The 23,634-nt window shown below is 44.2% G+C and overlaps 1 protein-coding gene across 7 annotated transcripts in view; it reads right to left on the reverse strand.

Moving 5' to 3' along the window:
- COL8A1 (collagen type VIII alpha 1 chain) overlaps positions 1-23,634 on the reverse strand; it is a 193,813-nt gene that overhangs the window by 59,420 nt on the left and 110,759 nt on the right. The gene's annotated exons all lie outside the window — the stretch shown is intronic.

Genomic DNA, 23,634 nt, shown 5'->3' on the forward strand with positions numbered 1-23,634 from the left:
CTCCAGGATGAATCTGGGTATCTCCAGGTATCACTAGATACCACCTCAGAATTTCAGGGTTTTGGGATGCCTCTGACCGGGTAATGCTAAAAATGGAGCAAAACCTTTTGTTCCATCAACTAAAATCAAATTGTATTAACAATTGCTCTGGCTTCTTCTTAGGAAACACCACCTGGTTTAGTTTTCAAGCTGTTCTTGTTGGGGGTAATTACTTGTATAGCAGAGTATTTCAGGAGCTAACTTACTCCCATTACAGCAGAAGTTAACAGGGTCTCTCAGGAGCAACAACTTGTAAATGATAAGCATGGAGATTCATGTAAGGTTAAAACTAATATACTTTATTCAGAAGTACATGATGACAGGAAAAGACCTATATCTAGAAGTACATGATGACAGGAAAAGACCTATATCTAACCTGTGGCTACACGTTGGTCAGAGGGGCCTACAGAAGCATGGTGTTGGCAAAGACTACTTGGCAAAGAGGCACCTTTTAACATGGTGATTCTCTTTATTTAGCCGGGGGAGAGTAACTGGCCCTATCCACCCACAGCACAGTACCTCCAGTGACTGTTGCTGGTGTCTGTCTTATGTTTCTTTTAGATTGTGAGCCCTTCGAGGACAGGGTTCCATCTTATTTGTTTGTTATTTCTCCGTGTAAACCACCCTGAGCCATTTTTTGGAAGGGCAGTATAGAAATCAAATGAATGAATGAAATGAATGAATGGTGCTCAGAGAGAGAGCTAGAAGCATTCTGGGAAGAAGGAGAAAGTCACTCTCAGAACGTTCCTGAGTACATTCTATAATAGAGGGGTTCTAGAGGCAGAGATAAACAGGAAAGAGAAGGAGACCCTATCTATCTCTACTCCCAATGCCCCTAGTGGTCATTAGGGTTACTGGGGCAAAAGGTCAATGCCACATGGAGGAGCTGGATCTCCAACCGTTCTCTCATATTTATGGTGCATTGATTTTTGAAGGAAATCCCTCCTGCCTGCCTTCTGTTGCTGCCAAAGCTGCATGTGTTAGTCACAATGAAGTGGTTGTTTGCTAATATTGTCTAGGTAGCTTGCTTAGGATGAATAACGGAAGAGCTTTCTCTTGCAACCAGTTCAATGAGGGGAAAGGTAAATAAGGCGGATGATGTTAGCTTTTTATGCGTTAGACTGTGCTAAGCTGAAGCATTCATTGAGTCATGTTATGTCAATCAAATGAATAGGCTTCTGCTTTTAGCTTGGGGATATTTCTTCCTTGGATCAAATGCAGACATTTAGAGATTTAACTTGGTAATTTTTCTAGTACTTTGTATGACTAGATCCAATGGATCCCATCCAAGATATTATTGCCACTCCTGCCACAGCTCGTGCTGATAGTGCTATTCCTTTGTTATCAGAAAAGCCAATTGCCAATCTGCACTGTTCAAAACAGAGTCATTTTCTGTTAAGTACAATGTGATTCATGTTTAAGAATGGAACTCCACATCAGGAATTATTCAACACACTCAAAAGTTAAGGTTGATCTTGTATGTGTATAAATCATAGATTAAAACATTGCAGAGGTTGCCTCAGAACAGTGGTCTGTCACCTTTGAGAACTCTTGGAGAATGTATGAGGTGCTGAGAGTGTGGAAGCAAGCAAATTTTGTCCTTGTCTTAAAAAGAGGTGGTGGAGGGAAGAATCTGGGAAACTACAGACTGATCAGCTAGTTAATGACTTGTGCTGCAGGAATTAGGAAACTCATAATATTCCGTTTTAAGTTGTCATTTGGAGCCATAAAACAATCCAATGCAATATAGGCACTAAATAAAAAAACATGCTGGCATTTTCCAGAACACATGCATAAATAAATAAATAAACAAACAACAATGAAACCATGTCAGAAATTGTAACAAAATGTTCAGACAGTGTTTTGTTTTTTTTAAAAAAGGAAAAAGAAACGTTAATTTGAAGTGACAATAACATTTTATGAAAAAATATTTGCAAAATGAAAAGAAAACAACAGAAGAGAAACAGTATGACAGTATGACAGATCTGTGTTCTATTTGTAATACTGTTTCTCTTTTGTTGGTTTTCGTGGTTATTCTCTGTTGGAGATGCAGCTCCTGACGGCATTGACTCTTAGCACTAGCAACCCTATTGACTCGGGATGTGCACGAGTGGTCTTCGGCACCAGCGGGGGTAGTACTTTAAGGGCGGGGGAGGGTGTACTCACCCCCCGCCGCGTTTCCCCCGCCGGTGCTCTGTAAATTTCAAGCCCTATGGGGCGGCAGTGTTCCTCCCTGCAGCGTTCCTCCCTGCCGCCCCGTTCCCCCCGTCGGCCGGAAGTGGACGGAAGTGGTGAGCGCGACGGGCGCACGCGCACTTGCAACTTCCGGCCGACGGGGGGAACGGGGCGGCAGGGAGGAACGCTGCCGCCCCGAGGGGCTTGAAATTTACAGAGCGCCGGCAGGGGAAATGCGGCAGGAGGGGTGAGTACACCCTCCGCTGCCCTTAAAGTACTACCCCTGCCGGTGCCGAAACACCGAAAACTGCCCCAGTGCCAAAACATTTCGGAGGCCTTTACAATGGCCTCCGAAACGTTTCGGGCACATGCCTACTATTGACTACTAGGGACATTAGGGGTAGAGATAGCCAGTAAGGGCATTCCCTCTCTGATCATGCTTTCTCTACTCCGATTCCCCTTCCTCAGAATGATAGTCTCAGGTTTCATTCTCTAACCTGGAGAGACAGACTCCCTTCTGCTCCCCCTCCCCTTCCCCTTCCCCTTCCTGTACGTAGCTAGCAAAGAGGTATGTGGGTCTTAATCTATCTTCCTGACGGATTTCCTAAACAAACTATTTTATTTGGAACTTTAACTCCATGTCTCCAGGCAATATTAATTAACAGTGCTCCCTTGCTTGTGCACTTCCACTGTAGTTGGAAAAGATAAAGAAATCTCCCCTCCAGAGCTCTCTAAAAATTTTCATAAAAAGATAAACAGACATGTGTAATAAATATATACAAGGCTGAGGATAAAAATTAAGTTCTAAGAATTTAAAATGTTATGTTAATAGGTGGAAGAAGAAAAAACCTGTATATGTAAATAAATGTCCAAAAGCAAAAAATAATTTTTTTTAAAAAAGTGTTTACATTTGATAATATTAAAACCATGATTTCCATGGGCCCTTAAATGCATCATAAGAGCAAACTATTATGCATCATAATAGCAAACTTGGCTGTCTGTATGGATTAACCTAATGGGCTAATAAATAAGCAGGGGAGGAGCTAACCTCTTCTAAAAAATATCCTAACAAAAATAGTGAGGAAAGACAACCTGCTTCCCTGTCTTTCCTTCCCCGCACCAAAAGGCCTGCCTATATACACTAGCCTGGAACCACCAGAAATATTTTAGTATGTGGAAGATATGAGCCAAACTCTGTGCTTCAGATAGGCCAGGCTGTAAGGGAATGTACCCACAGCCCAACCTAACCGAACTTTAAAGAGTTGACCCCAAATCAGTGTCAGCAGAGGTGAGACCAGCTGGGTGTGTCTGAGAGCTTTCTTCATAGGGGGCCCAACTGAGGCTGCTACTGCTGCTTGCCTTTTCATTCAAGGAGTTCCTGAACAAGTAGCAATGGAATGACAATCTGCTGGTTTCCTGTGCAAACCACTTCTACAAGGCAGCCAACAGGGATCTCAGCTAGGGATGTGCGAACTGGCTTGAGGTTCAACCAATTCACCATTGAACTGGTCTGGCTCAAGGGCTTGCCCTCAAGCTGGTCTGGGCCCGGTTCGGCTCAACCTCGAGCTGATCACACACACCCCCCTCCCAGTGGCTTGAAACCGGTTTGGGAGTTCTAATGTAAAAATAATATAGAATTATTTATTTATTTATTTTTAGAATCACTCACTGGGGGGGCATCTTGGGGGAGGTGCTGGCATGGCCGGGGGGGAGGGAGGTTTCCACAGTCTTCATCTCCCCCTGCTGGCCTCCCCCCCGGTCTTGTAAGGGCTGCTTCAGTCCATAAGGGCTGATCAGGCCCTTTCCCCAGTGGCTGATATCCCCGGTCATGACCTAGACCATGCAAATTGCCAGGGCGTATGTGTGGCAGTCTCAGAAATAGCCACTGGCACAAGGGAAAGGGCCAGAATAGCCTGGAAATGCTCCAGAATGGGCCTTAGAGGATGGGGGGAGGTCAGTGGGGGGAGAGCAAGACTGGGGAGACCCCCTGGTAGTTGCATCAACACCCACCAGGGTCGCTGGACCTGCCAGTGATTGATTCTTTTAAAAAAAGAGTTAGAACCCCAAACTGGCTCGAATTCGAGCTGAGCCAGCAGGAGGGGGTGGGGTTGGGTTGTTTGGTCGCACAAAACTGAACATGACCAGTTCTGTTTGAGTTCACTTCTGACTCAAACTGAACCAGTTTTGTGTGCAGCCCTAGTCTCAGCAATTAGCCATTTACATGTTCAGTTACATGTAACTGAAATATACTAGGGATGTGCAGAATGTTCTGAGTTTGGAACGTTCTCACTCGAAACGGGCCATGTTGAGGGTTCCATTCCGAGACGGAATGCCCTTCAAATGAAGAATGTGTTCCATTGGAACCACTGGTTGTTCTGCTGGAATGATCCCTTCACTTGAAGGGTGCTCCGTTGCAGAACAGAGCATTCGACAGGGCCCATTTTATGTGAAGATGTTCCGAGCTTGGAACGGTCTTCACACCCCTAAACTATAGCTACTTAAATGTTCAGTTTGGGATTGCCTAGACTTACTGAGATCAACTGGAGGCAGATTGATTTCCCCCATGAGCTGATGAGACTGTGGAAGGTGGGAAGAGCAGAGGATGCTGCTGTGTGTTTCTTGGCCAACAGATTCCTCCTCCTTACCTCAATCAGCCATTGGGAGCATCCCCTAGAGGCCTCCTGATGTTGCAGAAAACTTCAGGGGAGGGTTGCTGAGTGAAGGCAGCAGTGGTGTGGGTCATTCTGTGCCACCGCTGACAATGGACACTGGGGGTTCAGGGGTGAGCCTGATGGACTCTCTGTTGGATCTTGGCCTTTGTCAAGTGGCTGACTTGACCACTTCTTGATGCCACCCCTGATAAGCCATAGAAGCAAAAGCAGCAAGTCTGCTTCCCTCTCTCTGCCTCACCCCTTCTATTCTCTTACTGTGGAGCTTCTGGTTCTGTCTTTTTATATTTTATCACAGAATGAAAGAACATTAGACTTCCCAATATTAGCAATATGAAATACACAATCTGTTCAAACTCTGCTTCAGTTGTGGTTGTGAGATGCCTCTGGGTGGTGCTACAAAATGTGGCAATTCAAAATACAATAGAAATATATTACACAATATAACAGTAGCAACAGCAGCATTGTATTGGATTGCTGATTTTTTCAGAATTAATCATTAGGTGTCTGGAGGCTATGGGATCTAAGCATATAGGGATATTTTAATAGTTTTCTTTGGCTAGAATCTTCCATTATTTCTGTACTATAAAGAGATACACTAAAGGAGTTTCCGTTTAGAATTTTTAGGTTTCTAGGCAATATTGCTGTGTTAACAAGCCCATCCTAGGATGAACAGTCTCCAAGAACTTATGGCAAGAAGAGAAGAACCCACTTTAATGATGTGTATTGTAGACAAAGGGATACTCATTGCAGCTTAGTAACAAACTATACAAATCCTATTCATCATATACACAATTGATAAAACGTTCTGGCAAAGAAGAGAATGTTAGCAAATGTCTACAAGTGAAGCATTTAGGGACTTCCCAAATATTTACCCAGAGAGAGACAGCTCTAACAAGGCAGAATACAATGCAGTCTTTGTCTAATCTGAACTTGCACAGACAGCATAGGAATGGAGAGTGTGTTTGCAAGGGATCACAGCTAACAGACAACTTTGGAAGCTATTCAGGCCACAAAGAGTTAGCATGCTATGTGCTGTGCTTGATGGACTATTTTAATACAAAAGACCTAGTAGTGCCGGTTCCTGAGGGAAAGGATTAAATTATTACACAGTCTCTGAAATAAAATTGATGTTGTCCTCTTTGTTAAGAACAGATTTCTATGCAACATTGCTATGGAGCCAGCATCATTTTATACTTGCATAAGCATTAAGAATGCCACCCGCCCCCCTGTAGACACCAAAAAGCTTTTGACATAGTTGGGTGGCATTTCTCATATTTATTCATTCTTTTCATCTTTTCATTTGCGTGGTGAGTTCCTACAATTCCAACAAAGAGAGGAAGAAGCATGTGCATAAAGGTACAATGGATGGTGTCTTCCTTAGCAGCTTTCCTTCACCCACCTGTCTTATATTTCAAGAACCTTGAAATGATTGTATGCTAAGTGGTGGATGGGCTGGAATCTTTGGGTCAGATTAGACATTCACCCAAAATTGTGTGCTTCCAACCAGACAAGTGTGTAGCTATAATGTGGGCGGGCAGTGCAGCTGCACATGAGCTGCTGATGTCTGAATGGGCAACATGCCGCACCATCCCCCCACCACACTGAGCAGCGACTGGGATGGACATGAGGCTGTGGGCCACTGCCAGCCATCACGACCTCCGCTAGCCACCTGACATTGTGATGATGGGCAAGTTTTGGGGAACTGCCATTGTGGCTCTGGCCACCCAGTCACCCCTGTGGTTGACCTCCCTCCCTTTGCTGGGTGGTGTTGACACAGTCTAATGACATCACCATACTAGCACCTCTTTCATCCCAGGCACTGGCAAGGTGAAGTCATTAGACCATGTCAGTGCCTCCTGGCAAAGGGGCAGTAGCAGCAGGGTCACCTCAAATTTTGCCCCAGGGCCACTGCCAACATCACTACACTGATGCAGCCAGACATGTCTCTTCTTCACCAAAAACAGTTGCAGAGGGCCTGATTCTGATTAGAACTATTATGCGTGAGGAGCAGGAGGCTAACTCTTTCCCTAATGCTATTTTCCTGCTGAAAATTGCTTCCTGAAGCAGCCATGTGTTTCTGAAAAAGCTAATTGCAGCAAGAGGGGAAGCATTCTGGAGAACACCAGCAGTGAACTGAAAGCAGCCATCTTGAGATCAGTCCTTGCAAGAGTTCCTACAATTCCAACAAAGAGAGGAAGAAGCATCTGCAGAGAGGTACAGTGGATGTGTCTTAGCTGCTTTTCCTCACCCACCTGCACATGCTTCTTCCTCTCTTTGTGGGAACTGTAGGAACTCAAGCCCTGTTCACTTGTAGAAACCTTATTTGGGTGTTAAGCCTGAACATGAGCAGTGGGGGACAGAAGTGCAACAAGTGGCTACATCCCCACTCCCCCTGGTTTCAGCATTTGTTTCTGAAGGCAAGCTGAACCTGAGGAGAATGGGGGCGTAGCTAGAGGGACATGTCAGCCTAGGGGCTTGGCTAGGCAATGCACTCCCATGCTTCCTCTCCCCACATTCAGCTTGAACATGGGAATCATTCCTTATTAGGGCAAGAGTCTCAAGACAAAGCAAATGAAACTTTTGCAGTACAAAGTGCCAGTGATTCAACCAAGGCTTTGGACACTGAGAATCCTATGACCATATCAAGAGGCAGAGGGATAAGGAAGCTTTAAGAAACAGAGAAGCACTTTCTTAACAAAACAAAACAAAACAAAAAACCTGGAAGAATATTGCTGTGATTATTTACATATTGCCTTTCATTCAAAAAGAGTTTCAAAGCATTTTAATAAGATTTTTACATTTTACAAGAGCCAGTGTGGTGTAGTGGTTAGAGTGCTGGACTAGGACTGGGGAGACCCAAGTTCAAATCCCCATTCGGCCATGATACTAGCTGGGTGACTCTGGGCCAGTCACTTCCCTCTCAGCCTAGCCTACTTCACAGGGTTGTTGTGAGGAGAAACCTAAGTATGTAGTACACTGCTCTGGGCTCCTTGGAGGAAGAGCAGGATATAAAATATAATAAATAAATAAATTAAATCAATAAATAAAATAAACCAGACCAAGTAAATATATTCACCAATCCAAGTAAAACGAAAATGACAAAACACATCAGCTTGCTAGCTCTAAAAACAAGGTACATGACACAAAATTATGCAATACTTTCAAACGCCTTTACAAGAGAACACTAGCAATCCTAACATCCTCTCACAGCAGCACATTCGCACACACAACCCTCTTTGAGGGATGAGCCAACACAAAAACCATGGTCGGCCACTTCTGTTGGCTGTCATTTAATCAAAGGCAAGAGAGATCTTGAGTTCTATATCTTCTGCAAACTCAAATTTAAAGTCTCTGCACACTGTCCACTTGCCATTGCAACTGCTACTCTCTCTGCTGTTTTTCTGCTACAAACCGAGAGGGTTGTCACTCTTCCTTAAGTGGTATCCAAGAATGATTTTAAAGGATATTTGCACCCAGACCCAAGGAGACACGGACACACGTTACTTTGGTGAAATTGGCCACTTTATTTGGAATTTTAAATCATGTAATGCCCGCAAGGCACTCAGCTAAGATTGGCGCTCTACCCACTAACAGTGCGGTCCCATGGCCCTAGCACCTTGGCTCCAGGCAGCCCACTGCTACCAAGCGGGGGCGCCCTTCTTCACCAACCTAAGGTCAGGTCTCTGGCATTAATGCCACCCCTCCGATGCTGTCTAGCCATACAGGAGAAGGATGCCATTTGCAGAGAGGTAGGAGCTAAGCAGCATCCCTGATCTGTCAAGCCACAAAGGATCTGCCCTCCTCCTTAAAGCCAAACGCTTACTTAAGGTGCTGCACCAATTTTCTTGCTGTTCACTGCCGCGCTGCACCTGCCAGACCCGTGACTGAAGTGACCATGAAATCAATGATCTAACTACTGTGCTAACAGATATAGTCTGGGGCAGGCGAAAAAAGGTGCACACCAACCGCCAACCAGGTGTCTACCCAAAACATTCCTGCCCGGCCCCAATAGGCGACCAGCAAAGCTCAGCCTATACAGGTGAAACTCGGAAAATTAGAATATCGTGCAAAAGTCCATTAATTTCAGTAATGCAAATCAAAAGGTGAAACTGATATATGAGACAGACGCATTACATGCAAAGTGAGATAAGTCAAGCCTTAATTTGTTATAATTGTGATGATCATGGCGTACAGCTCATGAAAACCCCAAATCCACAATCTCAGAAAATTAGAATATTACATGGAACCAAGAAGACAAGGATTGAAGAATAGAACAATATCAGACCTCTGAAAAGTATACAGTGTACTGTGCTTGATTGGCCAGCAAACTCGCCTGACCTGACCCCATAGAGAATCTATGGGGCATTGCCAAGAGAAGGATGAGAGACATGAGACCAAACAATGCAGAATTGCTGAAGGCCGCTAATGAAGCATCCTGGTCTTCCATAATACCTCATCAGTGCCACAGGCTGATAGCATCCATGCCATGCCGCATTGAGGCAGTAATTGCTGCAAAAGGGGCCCAAACCAAGTACTGAATACATATGCATGCTTATACTTTTCAGAGGTCCGATATTGTTCTATTCTTCAATCCTTGTCTTCTTGGTTCCATGTAATATTCTAATTTTCTGAGATTGTGGATTTGGGGTTTTCATGAGCTGTATGCCATGATCATCACAATTATAACAAATTAAGGCTTGACTTATCTCGCTTTGCATGTAATGCGTCTGTCTCATATATCAGTTTCACCTTTTAATTTGCATTACTGAAATTAATGGACTTTTGCACGATATTCTAATTTTCCGAGTTTCACCTGTATCTGAGGGATGGGAGGGAGAGTGCCCTGGTGAGAGACGGACTGAGCTGGCGCAGGCGTGCTGCCAGCTCGCTCACCCTGGCACTCCAGGGCCAATGGGAGCAGGCTCCCAGTGTCACATGCTCCTCCTAGGTGGGGGCTGGGGCAAACGAGCCGCGCCGCCTAGAAGGGTGGCGGGCGGCCAGCTCCTAGCTGCCATCTGTGGTCGCACAGCAATGGTGTTCACTGAAGGCACTGCTTCTGGCTATGCTCACTTCCAATCACAGAAGCGCCCGCCATCATGCTCACAGTGTTCACCTTAGGCGTGTACACAAACTGCGGTTTGAGCACTGGTTCAGTACTGAACTGGTTTGAACAAGGTCTGAACCAGTTCGGTGCTTCAGGGAGGGGGTGGGGTGTGGGAGCTTGAAGAAAAAGAGAGCAGGTCCTTCCCTGTGCTCCGCCACCCGATGCAACTTCCTTCTGGGGCGCCGCTTGGCCCAAGAACCCCTGCATGATGCCAGCATGCACAAGGCATCTGTGCATGTGTGGGCACCATTTGCATGGTCAGCAAGGTGTTGCTGACCATGCAACTGGCACCCATGAACATGTGGACGCCATGTGTCATGTGGGGATTCTTACACTGAGCACAGCCCCTGCAGGAAGCTGCATGGGGTAGTGGAGAGCAAGTAAGGACCTGCTCTCCTCTTTCTTAAAGCTCCCGTTCCACTCCCTGCGGTGTTGAACCAGTGCTCAAAGCACGGTTTGTGTACACCCCTAGTTCACCTCATCAGATGAACATTGTAACTGTGAGCACTGCAGGGGAGTGTGTGAGTGAGTGACACACAGGGTGCGGGACTTCCTCAGAGCTTTAGGAGACTTGTACTCGCTTTAACAATCATGCCTGTATAGGGCCACAGTTATCCACACATTACAGTATGTTGAACTCATATCTCAGTTTGCCCCCATTTTGAGGGACTTGCATCCAAGCATAGGAATCTGCCATATACTGAGCCAGACCACTGGTCCATCTAGCTCAGCACTGTCTTCACAGACTGGCAGCAGCTCCTCCAAGGTTGCAGGCAGGAATATCAGCCCTATCTTAGAGAAGCCAGGGAGGGAACTTGGAACTTTCTGCTCTTCCCAGAGCAGCTCCATCCCCTAAGGGGAATATCTTACAGTGCTCATACTTCTAGTCTCTCATTCAAATGCAACCAGGGCAGACCCTGCTTAGCTAAGGGGACAAATCATGCTTGCTACCACAAGACCAGCTCTCCTCTCCTGAAAAATAAAACTAACCGAGCGGACAATTAAAAACTTGTATGTGCACATACATGCACATGCCTTAGAGGAAATACTAGTGGAGTTCATTTTTTGAAAAAATTGGGAGTGAAGGTATAAATATTAAACTATGAAGAGAACGCTTTGGTCAGAGTTCTGGACCTCTGGAATCAGATTCTTTAGTAAATGAAAGGGCCGTCTGGTGAGTCTTGAGGACTAGCAGCTTGACTCTGGGATTTTGTTTGGCACAAACCCGAGCAAGAGGCCTGTCTGTTCTGTGACTGGGGGTGGGGCACAAGTGAGGCAGATGGGGCCGGGGGACTCTAGAACTGCCAATGTGGTCCAGGGCCGAAGTTCACTTTTAGAACATAGTTGTTCACACAAACCTATGTACAGACACCTGAATACATGTAGAATATAATGCCTGAAGAGGGCTTTGGTTTCAATGCCATCGGAATGTATATAAATATTTCTTGTATTTGTGGTATAATGCCCCACCCCCTCCTTCAATGTGTTAGGTGGCATCATCCTCACACCACGCCCAAGTACATCCTCCCCATGATTAGGAAAGCGGGCACCCAGCTGGCACAGGGGACAGTGTTACAAATGTTGGCACCATGGACAGGGCTTTCAGTCAGTATTACAACCATGTAAATCGTACTCAGTTATTCAATGCCTGAACAGGGCTCTGGAGAGAATGGATACCTAGGGCAGCAGCCATTTGGAGAACAGTTACTGTCATAAGAGCTGAATGGTGTGAAGTAAAGTTTGTTTTACACTCCAGTCTCCTGTAGCATCATTTAATGAAAGTCTGCAGCAGCAACTATTACACAGCCTTTGATTAACGGCACATTTATCAATCTTTCTATAATGTTTTAAAGCTGTAAAGCTTTTTAAAAGAATCAGGCCAACTTGCATCTTTTGTTTTCCCCCACAACATTTTAATTCTGTAAGAGTTGGAAGTTGGGTTGTCTGAAGAAAAGCAGCTAAAGTAAACTCTGAAATCTAAGAACAGCAGCCAAGATTGCTCAAAAGCATCCTTTCTTGTCCAGAGGGAGACATTTAAATTCTGTTTAAGCTGTGTCAATGTCTGTCTGTGTTGAAGCTTGAGGGGTGGGAGTTCCCATAAAATTCTCTGAGGGTTAATTCAAGATGTTCATCTGACAGATGATTTTTCACAAGTTGTACACATGCAGCTGAGTCTTGTGATTCCAGCCTTACAGCTCATATACTAACAAAAACGACAGACAGAAGGCATGCTAGGGTTACACACACTCTACCCTTATTTGATCACAAGTTATTTAGGGTGTAGTTCACATCACATGCAGTAGCAAGAAGCTCCTATTCGACTATAAAACTGTATTCATGCTGGTCAGAAGAACAGTTCCACCAAGCAAAGACCTACTTCAGATTTAGCCCTCCTTTTTTAAAAAAAACCTGTTCAGAATATTTACTTACTTGTCAACAAAATGTTCAAAAAGGGGTTACAGAGCAGATAAATGATCGGAAAAATTATTTCATGTCCCAAAGGGACTTACAGTTTTAAAGCAAACAGAGCCGGATCAAGCTAGTGCGGGGCCTGTAGCATATGTTATAAAGGGGCCCTAAACTTTCAAAATGCACATAAAAAGTGAGAGTGACAAGAAGTTTCCAAGAGCCAGGGGCAGATCCAGCAGGAAATTGCAGGGGGTGAAACAATAATCCTCCCCCCCATAAAAGATTCCCCCCCCATATAAAAATATTGGGGCTTGGATTTTCTCTCTCTCTTGCAAGTGCACTATGCCAGGGGGTGCCAAGCTCAAATATGGTGGTGGGCCAGATTAGATTCTGATGCACCTCTGGGGAGCCTCACATAGCCTTGCACCCACCTCACGCCACCTTCTGTCTTCCTTCCCCTCTCTGCTCTTTCTCTCATTCCTTTTCTTAAACAGACACACACATAGCTTGCCCTGCCACTTAAATTAGCTTAACTCACTACTTTTAACACTAAAATACACTCGGGGAAAGATTGGTTGGGGGGGGGGTATTTTTAGAAGGAATTCTGAATATACCTGCCAATACCAGATTTTGCATGGACAGTCCTGCCACTCTTCACTCCCTAACAGAGGTGTTGCAATGTACTTAAAAGATCCAGGGCTTGGGTCCACAGCCTCCCCACATGCTCTCTTAAAGATATCCAACACTCTCCTCCCCACTAGTTTGCTTCACCCTAAAAATTAATCTCCTTTTTCTCCTGCCATCAGATTTTTCCTGTAATCAATATGCACACAGTTGAGAACCAGTGTGGTGTAGTGATTAGAGTTTTACGACTAGGAGTGTTAAGACTCCCCATTCAGTCATGAAACTCATTGTGAGACTTTAGCTCTCTCTCTCTTGCCTCCAAACCTGCCTCACAGGATTGTTGTGAGGATAAAAGTGGGGAGGAAGATCATGTACACTACCTCTTCGGAGGAAGAACAGGATATGTGTCGATAGATAGATAGATTTTTAGCTGTATACACTCCAATCCTAAGCATGTAACTTAGAAGCAAATTTATATAGCTTTATTTACACCTATCACAGTAGCAAGCAATCCAATTTTATCTCTTCTATTGACTACATTTCATTTAAGCAAAAGTCATATGCAGCTATAGTGTATGTCTATATACTACAGAATATATACAGTGTATACTGTATGTCTATACAGTACAGAAAGAAAAGCCACCAATTTGATTTCAAATAGGACAGCAGAATGTCATATATGGAGTTACCTCAATTTCTTAGACTTTAAAGACAACCAATCATTTCCATGGGCAGGGGAGTTTTTAAAATGAGTTTCTTGTGATCTGATTTGCAAAGTCTTTTTTGAAGCAAGTATACAAAAATAGACTTTTGGTGGGGAAGCATGTTACAAGCACAAAGCAAAGCAAAACAAAACAGCAATGATTCAAAGGGGAAACATGTTGAGAGAGAACCATTTTCTCATATATTGCTATTTAAGCCATTTTGAGAACTCTGTTGCTAAAAAAGCAGCATATACATATTTTTTAATAAGGTGGGGGGTAGGGGGGAGAAAGATTAGAACTATAAACAGCCATTTTGTCAGAACATTCCTCCCCCCATTGTTTTTTAATGCTTTTAATACTTTTATACTGACTAATTTCCTCACCAGAAGCCCTGTTGGGATGGAGAGGGTTTTTCTTACAAATTTGTACTAGAACAGTTTTGGCATACTTTGAAAATGATTTAAAAGAAGAAGAAGCTTGAAACTCACTTTCTCACACACACACAGGGTGGGACTTCTTTCACATGTACACACATAGTTCATGGGGGTGTGGGGGGAGAGAAACACTTGACCAAGGGGAAAAAATCACACACAAACAGAACAAACAGCAAAGGGTTGGTTTATACAAAATGTTTCACTTTCCTTCTTCAAGCAAGACCAGCAGCGTCCTGGGCTCTGCAGTTACATACCAATTCCAAATGGGGGAGGAGCACAAGACTCCAGCAGAGAGCACAAGACTCCAGAAGAGACTCCCAGGCTGGTAGAGGGCAGGACAGAATGAATGAAGCTGCGAGGGCTGAGTAACCGGTGACCACTAAGACCGCAATGGCTCTTTTCCCACCTAGGGTGGATTGCCCAGAGAGGAGGAGACATCTCCAGACACGAGAGGAGATTATAGGAATAGGAGAAAAGCTTGCAATTCAAACATTTAGTGTGTGGCCCTTGAAAGTGTGGGGCCCGTAGCAAATGCTACCTTTACTAATAGGTTAATCCGGCATAGAAAGCAAACACAAGGGAGACACCAGCAACAGCACTGCAAAAGATGCTACACTGGAATGGACAGGTAGCCCATCGATTCCCTGCTAAAGGAACCACCATTTGAAAGGTTTTTTTTTTGCCCAGTTTGCTGGGATTCATGGACCTTCTTTGGAGAGGAGACCTGGCTTCGTAGTAGCTAGCATGAATTGTCCCCTTTGCTAAGTAGAGTCTGCTCTGGTTTACATTTTAATGGGAGACTACATATGTGACCACTGTAAGATATCCCCCTTAGGGGATGGGACTGTAGCTCAGTAAGACAGCATCTGCAAGCTTGCAGGAACAAAGTTACAAGTTCCCTCCCTGGAATCTCCAAGATAGGGCTGAGAGAGACTCCTGTCTGCAGCCTTAGATAAACCACTGCTATGGAAATAAAACCAAGTATCTATCTAACCACATACTCCTGAATGTTCAGTCATTCCTTGAAAGCAAGTTAATCATGTAGCACCCAACTATATAATCCATTACATAGCTTGATTATTTATAATGTGGTTTTCATCTGCACTAGAAATCCAGTGGGCAAATCTTCCAAGGGCTATAAAAGTATACTTCATATACTAAAAAATTATTAATTTAAATATTCATAATTTTGTATAGAACATCTCTACTTTGTAACTGGTCTTTAATCTTTCATTGAATCCAGTTTGGAGGGTCTCCATATATTAGTGGTCTAATGATACACATTGCCAAAATCTTACAATAGATCTTAGCATCTGTGTCCAGTAGGAAAGTAAGATAACAGGGGCCACATTTGCTTACAAATTAATGTTGTGTTCTCCCAAGACAAAAAAATGGTTCACATGTTGTGCAGCAATAAGAAGGTGGAAGAAGGGCTACACCCTTGCAGAGTGTCTGGAGAGTCGCTGTGCTGAAGGCTTGTTCCATAGCCCTGAGCATGGATTGTGGAATGGAAAAGCAATTTTTGCTTATCTCCCCTCCCTGCAATAGCCCTTCTCACTTCCTGGAATATGTCCTTGAGGTCTGCATGGTCCTCAGGGACATAATTCTGCAAGCAGGAAGGGCTTCTGGAGAGAGAGGCAAAAGGGAGAGAGGTGAAAATCACTTCATCTGCCCATGCTGGGTTGCAAAAGAAGCCTTTGCCACAGCTACTCTCCAGTTGCTCTGCAAGAGCGGAGCCGTTCTTCTGCCCTCATATAGCTGTGCAATATGTGGGCCATGATCTGTTTTGAGAATGTGCACAAGCCTCTGAACTCTTTGGAGAGAGGTGAACATATCCATAAATCTAATGCCTTGTTTTAAAGTACTTTATTCTTCAAGGAACATATTCATTTTGGCATGGATTGCCAAGAATGCATCAGTCAGTTTGCCTTCAGACAGAGAATGGGAAAACTGGTCTTAATATCAAATCACTGAGCTATGGTTGCCTAAGAATGGATCCTATCGTTATGCTGAGACTGCCCTTCCCATTACAGCATATTGGTTATACATATGGCTAATCAGCCAAGAATCACTGTGGTTTGTTTACATATGGAAACAGAGAAGTGGAGAAGCAGCTGCCTGCTGAGGGCTTGTTCACATTACATTTGACATTCAAAAATATATTGTACTCATTGGAGTGTATGCATTTGTCAATTCTTATGACTGTGTAGTTAGTTACTGTACAACCCATTCTTCATCAGTGATGTTGGACCTATTTCCAACAATCATGTTTTAAGATTGTGGGAAGTGAGCAGAGAACCTACTATCTCCAACAAGTATGAAGATTGATATATGAATCAAAACAGATAGCTAACCACATGTTCCTGAATGTTCACACATTTCTAGAATCCAAGCAAATCACAAAATATCCTTTCCCCTCTGTGAACAAAGACTGTGGCACAGACTATATCATCCATTAAACAGTTTGATCATAAAACTGTTTTCTTCTGTGCTGGAAAGCCAGTGGGGGAAATTTTCCCAGGGTTATAATATTTTATTTAATAAAAATATATTACTCCACACACATACACAAATGGATTTTTAAGAATTGGAGCTTGTAAAAGTTAGTACACAGGGAAAGACAATTGGGCCTAATTATGACATTTGTCATAGCAATGCAAGCACCATGGGTGTTGCATCCAATGCACTGAAAAAAGCCACTACTGAACTTTGTGCACAATTTAGACACCACAAATTCTGGTCAAATCATGGTTAGCGATCCCAGTTAAATGCTGTTTAATCACAGAGATTTAACTGAGATTGCCTGGAAATTCTGGGTTCTCATGACACATTCTGCGGAAGCACAGGGGTCTTTCTGATCTTGGTTAGCTCCTTAACTGTGATTGTTCTCATCAGGTTTTTCATGTTGTTACAAATAATTAACCATGTTGTATGTCTGATTAATCCAGTCTAAATAGTTTGTGGTTCATAAAGACAACATAGGTCATGCATTAGCATTTGCTGCAGTTGTAAAGGAAGGAACAAGCATGCAGTCTGGGGTTGCTTCTGGATCCAAACCTCTCCCTGGTCTCTCAGGTTGAGGCAGTGGCCAGAGGTGCTTTCTTTCAGCTTTAGCTGATATCTCAGCTGCATCCATTTCTTGAGATAAGTGACCTCAGAATAATGGTACATATGTTGGTAACCTCAGATATTGACTACTGCAATGCGCTCTATGTGGGGCTGCCTTTGTACGCAGTCCGGAAACTGCAGTTGGTACAGAATGCAGCAGCCAGGTTGGTCTCTGAGTCATCTTGGAGAGACCATGGTGCATTCGTATGTAACATGGAACCATGGGTTGAATGGACCCACTGTTCTGTGCCCACCTCCTCCTGCTCTCCCATCCAAATTAGGATGTACAGGAGAGCAGTATTTCTGCATTCAGCGAGACTGCATATGCTGGTAACCTCCAGGCTTGACTTCTGCAATGCGAGACTGCAGAGAGGTGGGGGAGCTGGCTGTGCAGGCTTCCTTCTTGACTGAAGGACAGCCTGTACAGCCAATCACGCCAGAGTTGAGGGAGGAGCTTCATCCTGCAACTCTGGTTCTAGGGGAAGCAGCCTTCAGTTCTGAATTCAGCTGTGTCACAGGCTTGGAACCTCGGATTGCGGCGGTGAAACTCACTACAACCCAAGGATTCAAATTGGAGTTCAAATTCTTAACCCTCGGTTTCATCGCTGCACCAGGCTCCAATTCCCCACATTTGGACGTAACATCTACAGAACTGCAGACCTATTCAACTGCGGTGCCATGTTACATGCAAATACAGCCCATATTACGCCTATGCTAAAAGAACTGCACTGGCTACCAATATATTTACGGGCAAAAATACAAGGTGCTGGTTATAACCTATAAAGCCTTAAACCATTTGGGCCCAGGGTATTTAAGAGAATGTCTTCTTCATATGAGCTGCATTTCCCATCGAGAATATCTAGGTTTGTCTGCAGTTGCCACCAGCTCATCTGGTGGCTACACAGGGATGGACCTTCTCTGTTGCTGCCCTGAGACTCTGGAATGCGCCCCCTGCTGAAATAAAAGCTTCCTCATCTCTGATGACTTTTTAAAAGTTGCTAAAGACAAATTTATTCACCCAAGCTTTTTAACTAGACATGTGGTTTTACATTGTTTTAAGGTTTTAATTTCTGTTTTAATTTGTTTATGTTGCTGTTAACCACCCAGAGACAGAATTTTGGGGTACTGTACAAATATAATAAGTAAGCAAGCAAGTAACTGCAGATAATTCATAAAAATAATGTTTAATCACATAATATAGAGCGGCTGACATCCAGGCTAAATTACTCATGTGGTCCCATTGAAATTAATGGGACTAACTTGTTAATTTCAACAAGGTTACTCATGAGTAACTTAGACTGGATGGCACCTACCATTCCATTGATTTTTCTTGTATTTTATTTTTAGATGAAGTCAGTGGTGGCCTGTATGGGCAGGGCTGGGTATGGGTGAAAAACAAGCCACAGGTGCAGCTCATCCTCACTTTTCTCACCCCACTCCAGCTGCCTCACTCTCTCCGGCCTCACCCTGCTGCAGCAAGGAATCCACAACCCAGAAAATACCAGCCTGCGCACCTGGGGTTAACGCCAAGGTGAGGCAGGAGAGAGTGAGGCCGACAGAGTGGGTTGAATAGAGGGTGAATGAGCTGCACTTGTGGCTTGTTTTCTGCCCCACTTCCTGCCCTGCCCATACTCACCACCACTGGATGAAGTAGCCTAGTGTTCAACCACATGAAAATAGTCTGAATGGACTAATTCAAATAGGCTTCAGAAGATAGAGTTGATGCACGGTGTTATTCATTCATAATTTAATTAATTTATATACCACTCAACTGATGCAGGTCCTCGAAGGGGTTTACAAAAAGAACGCAGCAACAATGGATCCAACCTTATATCAGTATCACAAGGGAGCTCTGGCCGTTAGCCAGGGTTAAGGATGCAAATGTGCCATTAGCCTGGGCTAACTGATCATGGACCGGGTCTCACGATCAGTGAGACCCAGTTTTAAGCTGTGAGCGGGAAGAGCGGGCTAAGCCCGCTCTCCCCGCTCACGAGCGGGCAGGGAGCCCTGGGCAGCTGGATTGGCCGCCCACACAATGGCCAGCTCTGAGATGGAGCCGGCGGGGGCTGGGGAGCTCGGGGGCTGTGCGGCCCCCGGAAGCCCCAGTATGCCCTGCGCGAGCACGCAGGGCATACTGGGGAGACCCCTGAGCTGGGAGGTGGCTTTTCGCCTCCCGGACGGGGGTCTACTCATGAGTAGCCTTGGTGCCACGGCTACTCACGAGCAAATATCCCAGGTTTGCGGAGTGCTCGCTCTGCAAACCCGGGCTAAGGGGTGGGCTACAGGAATGGGTTAGCCGCTCCTGAACCACCGGGCTCGGCTGCGAGCCCGGTGGTTCTTCGCTCACATAAATCGGGCTAGGATTTTCCTAGCCCGATTTCTGTGATCGTAAGAATAGCCCCCATGCGTCGGTGCAATGCGGCTCTGTGTGGCACCCACACACCAGCAGCCTCCCATCTGGCATCAGGATACTCCCCACAATGCACTGCCCACTCACACAGTGCATTATGGGAGTTCCGGGGGCCTCTTGGCCCCCAAACCTCCCTGCTGCTGGCAGAAGCTGGCAATCATCTGGTTGGTCATCCGCCCGCCTAGTAACAAGTAGATGACCATCTGCAGAGGAGGTAAGCCTTTTGAGGCTTCCTCCCCTCGCTCCTTCAAGTCCTTCTCATGGATCATGAGAAAGGGCTCCATGTCTTATGGTGCCTTCTACTTTCCCACTACTTCATTTTCATCCGTTTAAAAAAAAAAAACCCAAACCCCCAGCGTTTGCCTTCCATAGCTAACTCTAGATTCTATAATGCTCTTAATTTACGAGCAAATCTATTACAGTAGCTACTTTATTTAACAACACCACTTATTTTGTGAGGAATTAAGCAATCCTCACTAGCAGCCGTCTGCCAGGGTGCTTAACTCTGAAAGGGTTGTACAGAACTTGGGATAAATGTCCAAAAGAATGTTTGAAACATTAGACGAGAAAGTTTTCCCTTCTGCAGTGTTTGAACTTTGAAACGGATGAGTGGACATGAGTGGTTCGAAGAAAGCACAACAGCAACAGTTGCTGTTAGCAACTGGACTTAGAGCGAAGCTAGAAGAATTCTGTGGCTTGTGTCAGCACCTAACAGCTACACCAAACTTCAGAACCATTCCATAAGGGTCAGTGCAAATGTGAAACTTCCAACTGCACAACTATGGTTAAATGAATTCCTACGGACAGAATTCACTATGGTTCAGCAATGCATCCACACCATTTTAACCATAATTAGGGCTAACCAGGTGTTGCAGCTGAAGGTCAAGGATTCTTTTGTAAGGGAGCATGCTGGGCTCATAGTCCAGGAGGCTGAGTTAACATTCTTTAATGGACAGCAGATGTTTCTTAATGGGAGTTAGTTGGGAAATATACAGAGATGGTTGTACATCTATAAATAAACCAAATATTACAAAGACACCATAAGCCTCCAGTGATATTTCCTCAAAAAGAAGTCAAGTCGAAATGGTGCTGCCCCAAAACATCTCAGATGATTACCCAAAGTAGTGGGGAATGCATAGCACTGGGTTTCCAATGAATCCAGGATTTGAAAATATAGTAGAAAGCTGGTTTGAGCACATTTAAGGTTATGCAGGAAACACAGCTAACACTGATATTGATACTATGCTAACACTAGTCAAATCTGGCTACATGGTGCTGTCAAAAAGATTATTCTGAATGAAGGCAATGCTTTCTGCCCACACTGATTTAGTTTGTGATATCATCATACAAAGAAATCTGGCTGGTAGTATGATGTCATGATGTTGACAACAATATCATTTTTGCCTGTGTGATCAGGCAAACCAGGGGTCATCCCATGAAATTGATTGCCAAGAAATTTAGGACCAACAAAAGGAAGTACGTTTTCACACAACGCATAATCAACTTATGGCATTCTCTGCCACAAGATGTGGTGATAGTCAACAACCTGGATGGCTTTAAGAGGGGTTTGGATAACTTTATGGAGGAGTGGTCTATCATTGGCTACTAGTTGGAGGGCTAAAGGCCACCTCCAGCCTCAAAGGCAGGATGCCTCTGAGTACCAGTTGCAGGAAAGTAACAGAGGGAGAGAGGGTATGCCCTCAACTCCTGCCTGAGGCTTCCAGCAGCATCTGGTGGGCCACTGTGTGAAACATGATGTTGGACTAGATGGGCCTTGGGCCTGATCCAGCAGTGTTGATCTTATGTTCTTATGATCCCTGATTGCATGGATTGTCTCAGGACAAGCCCTTTAAAAAAAAAAAAGGAAAAAAAGCAAATGGCACTGAGTATGCAGATCAGGGAATAGAGTGCAAGTCAGGTGATCAGCATACCAAAAAGGATAAGTGAGATGTTTAAGTTTCTTCCCCAAACCTTTCACCCCTATAATTTGTGCATCCAAAAGGGTGGCACAGCCCTAATTATCATAGTACATATTCACACTGTCCTAAGGAAACGGGGCCTGACGTGACTGTAGTGACTTAAGTGCCCCAATATCTAACATGCTTCTGTTCTACTTCCAGTAAAGAAATGGATTCCTGCCCTGGCATCAATATGGAATCAACAGGTTTTCATATAGTTTTCAGTTCCAGATACACTCATTGTTTTATGGAACCACATGGAAACAATGTGCAGTGTTAGAAACCCAAATTTTGCAACGGAATTTAGTCAAGAAAGTTCTGTAGGCCTAATAAATTTTGCTCGGACCAATTTGCATATTAAAGATAAACTATAATTTCTCCGTTAACAGCCTTTCTTTGTATGTTATGAGATACATAACAAAGCAAAAGACAGGCATTGATCTGTATATATGCTGATGCAACTCTGGAGATTCGGGCGGGAGAGGAATCAAAGCAATGAAGTTGCTGAAATACTACTAAGTTGCTGTGAAATACTACTGTAAATACTGTACAAAAGCATGCAAGATTGGCCCACCTCTGTTTTCCACTGAAGTCATTAGTTAAAGCTCCCAAGAATGACATTATGAGCAAATAAGGAAAGTATTGAACAGCCTATTCAAATACCTAAATGTGTGCTGCATGCAGGCTATATAAGGCCTATAAAGAGATATAGAGCTGGTTTGATCAGTGCTCTGAATCAGCTCAGTTCAATATGTGGGGGGGAGAAGCATGAGTGTGCATGGTTTATCTTACTCCCTGTGTCAGTGCACCATCATCTAATTGTTAAGGGGAGGGAGAGTGTCTGAACTGATCATTTATGTGTAATCCATAATACAGCATTAAAGTAGTATTTGGACTATGCATAAAGGGTTGGTTTGAATGAATTTTCCACTCCTCCTGCACACACATACTGTAATGCTGAGCTGGTGGGGAGATGTTTGATCCTACACTCCTTTCCCAGATTGGGCTGACTGGAATATCATTCAAATCTGTCCCTCATAAAGGGATAGGGAGTTAAATGTGGAATCAAATCGCCTTGTTTTGCCCCATTTAAAAGCATATTCACATTGCAAACAAAAATTGGTTTTACAACCATTGAGGCTGTTTACTAACTTGGCAAAGAGGCACCTTTTACCATGGTGATTCTCTTTATTTAGAAGGGGGAGAGTAACTGGCCCTATCGACCCCCAGCACAATATCTCCAGTGACTGTTGCTGGTGTCTGTCTTATGTTTTTTTTAGATTGTAAGCCCTTTGGGGACAGGGATCCATCTTATTTATTTATTATTTATCTATGTAAACCGTCCTGAGCCATTTTTGGAAGGGCGGTGTAGAAATCAAATAATAATAATAATAATAATGAAAAACAAGTGTGCTACTCAGGTTTAGGAGTTATGCACACTCCCAATTCTCAGTTGTGTGGGAGCAAACAACTAGGTATGGAAAAGTGATTGTGTGGGAGGCAGGAGCTGGGTAGGACAGCACCTCCCTACCGAGCTTTCAGACCCAGCATTTGACCAAGGTAGGAGGAAAACTTGTCCAACCCCGCTCCTAACTCCCACACAATCACTTCTCCCTCCTCCTACCTAGTTGTTTGCTCCCACACAACCGGGAATTGCAAGCATGCACAACTCCCAAATGGCATGGAGAAATCCAGATTGAACCACTTCTAAGGGCTTAAAATTACAGGTGGGACAAATCTGGACCCCATACAACAGTAAGTAGTAATTTATTACGGTCAATGACCAGTCAACATAGACACCAAAATATAAATCAGCATAAAACAAAATCAAAACAGTAAAACTTGATAATACCACATCAGGTTATGCAAAAATCATTTGTACAAAATTTGTGCCAGTATTTTAGCCTGATACACCCTAACCACTGCAGGAATGTAATGTCCCCCATTAGTGTGAAAGAATTAGAGTACAGCAGATGCACTCCTCTGTGCACTTGCTG

Source organism: Hemicordylus capensis, chromosome 3 (assembly GCF_027244095.1).
Source record: "Hemicordylus capensis ecotype Gifberg chromosome 3, rHemCap1.1.pri, whole genome shotgun sequence".
NCBI lineage: Eukaryota > Metazoa > Chordata > Lepidosauria > Squamata > Cordylidae > Hemicordylus > Hemicordylus capensis.